The 5000-nt window shown below is 41.2% G+C and overlaps 1 non-coding gene across 1 annotated transcript in view; it reads right to left on the reverse strand.

The window, feature by feature from the left end:
- Positions 1–1215, reverse strand: part of LOC123719083 — a 1906-nt gene extending 691 nt beyond the window's left edge. The window contains exon 1 of the ribosomal RNA XR_006755149.1: positions 1–1215. This exon is cut by the window's left edge and continues 691 nt beyond it. This is a non-coding gene — a ribosomal RNA (small subunit ribosomal RNA).
- Between the last annotated feature and the right edge of the window lie 3785 nt (positions 1216–5000).

A 5000-nucleotide genomic window follows, 5' to 3' on the forward strand; every position in this document is an offset into this window, starting at 1 on the left:
ATTCCTTTAAGTTTCAGCTTTGCAACCATACTCCCCCCGGAGTCCAAAATCTTTGGTTTCCCGGAAGCTGCCCGCCGAGCCATTGTAGTAACGTCGGCGGATCGCTAGATGACATATTTACGGTTAGAACTAGGGCGGTATCTAATCGCCTTCGAACCTCTAACTTTCGTTCTTGATTGATGAAAACACCTTTGGCAAATGCTTTCGCTGATGTTCGTCTTGCGACGATCCAAGAATTTCACCTCTAACGTCGCAATACGAATGCCCCCAGTTATCCCTATTAATCATTACCTCGGAGTTCTGAAAACCAACAAAATAGAACCGAGATCATATTCTATTATTCCATGCACGAAATATTCAAGCGGCATTTTGAGCCCGCTTTGAGCACTCTAATTTGTTCAAAGTAAAATTGTCGGCCCACCTCGACACTCACCGAAGAGCACCGCGATAGGATTTTGATATTGAACCGGCGTTTTACCGCCGGCTCACCGACGATATGCTCCGCAGACGTGTCAGTATCACCGCGGATGCGGTGCACCGACAGCGCGGCGCACAAATGCAACTACGAGCTTTTTAACCGCAACAATTTTAGTATACGCTATTGGAGCTGGAATTACCGCGGCTGCTGGCACCAGACTTGCCCTCCAATTGTTCCTCGTTAAAATATTTAAAGTGTACTCATTCCGATTACGAGGCCTCGTAAGAGTCCCGTATCGTTATTTTTCGTCACTACCTCCCCGTGCCGGGAGTGGGTAATTTGCGCGCCTGCTGCCTTCCTTGGATGTGGTAGCCGTTTCTCAGGCTCCCTCTCCGGAATCGAACCCTGATTCCCCGTTACCCGTGACAACCATGGTAGTCGCAGAAACTACCATCGAAAGTTGATAAGGCAGACATTTGAAAGATGCGTCGCCGGTACTGGACCGTGCGATCGGCAAAAGTTATCCAGATTCATCAAAATTAACGACTTCGGACGCATGGCCCTCCGCCGATTGGTTTTGATCTAATAAAAGCACTCATCCCATCACTGGTCAGAGTTCTGATTGCATGTATTAGCTCTAGAATTACCACAGTTATCCAAGTAACTGAGTAAGATCTAAGGAACCAAAACTGATATATTGAGCCATTCGCGGTATCGCCTTAATACGGCTTGCACTGAGACATGCATGGCTTAATCTTTGAGACAAGCATATAACTACTGGCAGGATCAACCAGGGAGCTGCTTACGCAAACGACACGCCTACACCGCGGTCACGCGGCTTCGGCGAGCCGCTGGCTCGGCGGCGTCGAGGGGCGCGCGCTTGCGCGCGCGCCTTCTCGACACGCGTGAACGTAACGCGTCGAATTTGCACGCGACGCGACGTTCGCGCTTCATATCGATAGACTAACTTTGACCGGTCTACGAGCGGCCGTCCCGTCACGATCTCGCAACGAGGTGATGTACAACGATGCTCGACCACTGTGAGGGACATAAAACTGCAACGAACACGACCCCGCGGGCGGGAATCGATGTTGTGACAATTTGAAAATTGAACATTCATCTAAACGCAACTTCTCAATTTTTATTCAATACGTTATTGTAAACATATTAAAACTCGGCTGGCAATTACATGCGCACACACACGCATGATTCGCACTAGATACGATCAACGCCCGGAGCTTGAGGGATAAATTCCAACACGACGCTGCGCACACCGTTTCGACGATGGGCGCGTGTGCGTCCTCTTTTATACATTCTTTCCATATACGGTCGCCGTGGCGACCGCGCACGTGTCGAACACGCTAGGCGCCCTGCGTTGAGGTGTGCCTAGAAGCGTATTCTTTTAACATCACAGATAACACCGGGGGAGACGGTCCCAAATCTTGGTCGATTGGTAACATCACCATACGGTCTGCGAACGCGGTGCTATAATATAATTTTATATTATATTATATAAAATATGAGGAGGAGTAGTATGTATATTCTTTGTTATTTTGTGTTGACACAAGAGAGATATATAAAATGTACTATACACCACACACACAGAGAGAGAGAGAGCTGGGAAAGATCTCGGCGGTCTCGCATTCGAAATACGAATTTGATATAATTTCCTCCGAAAATCCATACCCATATCTATATCATCCATGCGCGAATATATGTATATAATATTCTCACACTTCGCACAAACACAAAAACAAGAACACATTCTCTCTCGTCCGTCGTTCGTGTCTATTTGAGACGAACGACGCGCGGCAACGAGAACGAGTCGACGCTGTGCGCACGACTGTTTCGCTCCACATCTATACCGAGAGCAATAGTCCGCGTCGGCATTGGAGCGGACGTCGAATGTTTCTCGTAGAGCGAGCGAGAGAGAGACGATTTTTCATTTTATTATGTATGTGTATTGGCGTGCAGTAGTAGCACGTAGTAGTACTAGTAGTAGTAGTAAAAAAATATTATTATTTATTTTATTGACTGATATGATTTTGTTTGTTTTCTTTTTTTTGCATAGACATTTGTATTGATAGATATGTTTCTCGTTGAAGCTCGCAGCACACGCTCAGAGAAATGGCAATGTGGGTTTATTTGAAGAAAAAAAAAAAAAAAAAAAAAAACAATTAATTTATTAATAATATGTATGTATGTATGTATGTATGTATGTATGTATGTATGTATAATAATGAATTATAATAATTATTCCGATGCAACGTCAGAGGAAAATGTTTCTCGTACAGGTGCGGCGCGCGACGGCCGGCCGCTCGACAGTTTCGCGCCGAATGTTTCTCGTTGAAGCTCGCAGCACACGCTCAGAGAAATGGCAATGTGGGTTTATTTGAAGAAAAGAAAAAACAAAAAAAACAATTATATTTATTAATAATATGTATGTATGTATGTATGTATGTATGTATGTATGTATAATAATGAATTATAATAATTATTCCGATGCAACGTCAGAGGAAAATGTTTCTCGTACAGGTGCGGCGCGCGACGGCCGGCCGCTCGACAGTTTCGCGCCGAATGTTTCTCGTTGAAGCTCGCAGCACACGCTCAGAGAAATGGCAATGTGGGTTTATTTGAAGAAAAGAAAAAACAAAAAAAACAATTATATTTATTAATAATATGTATGTATGTATGTATGTATGTATGTATGTATGTATAATAATGAATTATAATAATTATTCCGATGCAACGTCAGAGGAAAATGTTTCTCGTACAGGTGCGGCGCGCGACGGCCGGCCGCTCGACAGTTTCGCGCCGAATGTTTCTCGTTGAAGCTCGCAGCACACGCTCAGAGAAATGGCAATGTGGGTTTATTTGAAGAAAAGAAAAAACAAAAAAAACAATTATATTTATTAATAATATGTATGTATGTATGTATGTATGTATGTATGTATGTATGTATGTATGTATGTATAGTAATGAATTATAATAATTATTCCGATGCAACGTCAGAGGAAAATGTTTCTCGTACAGGTGCGGCGCGCGACGGCCGGCCGCTCGACAGTTTCGCGCCGAATGTTTCTCGTTGAAGCTCGCAGCACACGCTCAGAGAAATGGCAATGTGGGTTTATTTGAAGAAAAAAAAAAAAAAAAAAAAAAACAATTAATTTATTAATAATATGTATGTATGTATGTATGTATGTATGTATGTATAATAATGAATTATAATAATTATTCCGATGCAACGTCAGAGGAAAATGTTTCTCGTACAGGTGCGGCGCGCGACGGCCGGCCGCTCGACAGTTTCGCGCCGAATGTTTCTCGTTGAAGCTCGCAGCACACGCTCAGAGAAATGGCAATGTGGGTTTATTTGAAGAAAAGAAAAAACAATTATATTTATTAATAATATGTATGTATGTATGTATGTATGTATGTATAATAATGAATTATAATAATTATTCCGATGCAACGTCAGAGGAAAATGTTTCTCGTACAGGTGCGGCGCGCGACGGCCGGCCGCTCGACAGTTTCGCGCCGAATGTTTCTCGTTGAAGCTCGCAGCACACGCTCAGAGAAATGGCAATGTGGGTTTATTTGAAGAAAAAAAAAAAAAAAAAAAAAACAATTAATTTATTAATAATATGTATGTATGTATGTATGTATGTATGTATGTATGTATGTATGTATGTATGTATGTATGTATGTATAATAATGAATTATAATAATTATTCCGATACAATGTCAGAGGAAAATGTTTCTCGTACAAGATCGCCACGCGACGCGACAAGATGCCGTTCAACGGCACGATATCTACAACTCTGTCGATAGATATGTAGATAGTATCTACTCTGTCAAGTATATGTGTGTAACGTGTGGTGGTGTGTGGTGTGGGGTTTTGTTAGCGATAGCGATACGTTTCTAGTTAAAATTGAATATTTAAAAATAAAAACTCTTCTGGTAAGAAAAACTATTTATGGTTTATTATGGTGTGTCTAGTGCAACAACATCAACATTGTCATAATCATAATAATATAATTATTATTAGGGCTATAGGTTAACCTTCCAAATAGGGACCGTCGATTTAAATGTCGATATTTTTAATTATTCTAGATAGTACTCACTAAAAGAAACTTAAGTGCTTGCTTACTTACTTACTTACTTAGTTGATTGAGTTTTTTTTTTTTTTTTTTTAAACTTTTTCATACAAATTGATATATAAGACATATATGGCCGTTACCGACCGCCGACCAAAATCTATTTCATAAAACCGACATAAAATTGATGTCAAACGTCAATCACTTTGAGTTGACTAAGTGTAAGGGTTCAGATTATTTTGAAAGTATCGATCATTTGCGATGCATACGAGAAAAAGATCATTCATTTCATTGTTTGTAAGTTGTAAATTTTGTGTATTATATTGTAATTCTTGAGTGAGAATTGAGTGTTTACTTACTTACTTACTTACTTACTTATTGAATATCCAAAAAGTACCCAAAACCGAATCAGAGCGCCCCACTATCCACGCGGTCTTGTCTGCCCTACCCCTAGAGTGTATATAAAAGCTCGGAGGCGCGCAGGGAGA

This window comes from Pieris brassicae, unplaced genomic scaffold (genome assembly GCF_905147105.1).
Source record: "Pieris brassicae unplaced genomic scaffold, ilPieBrab1.1, whole genome shotgun sequence".
NCBI classification, from domain to species: domain Eukaryota; kingdom Metazoa; phylum Arthropoda; class Insecta; order Lepidoptera; family Pieridae; genus Pieris; species Pieris brassicae.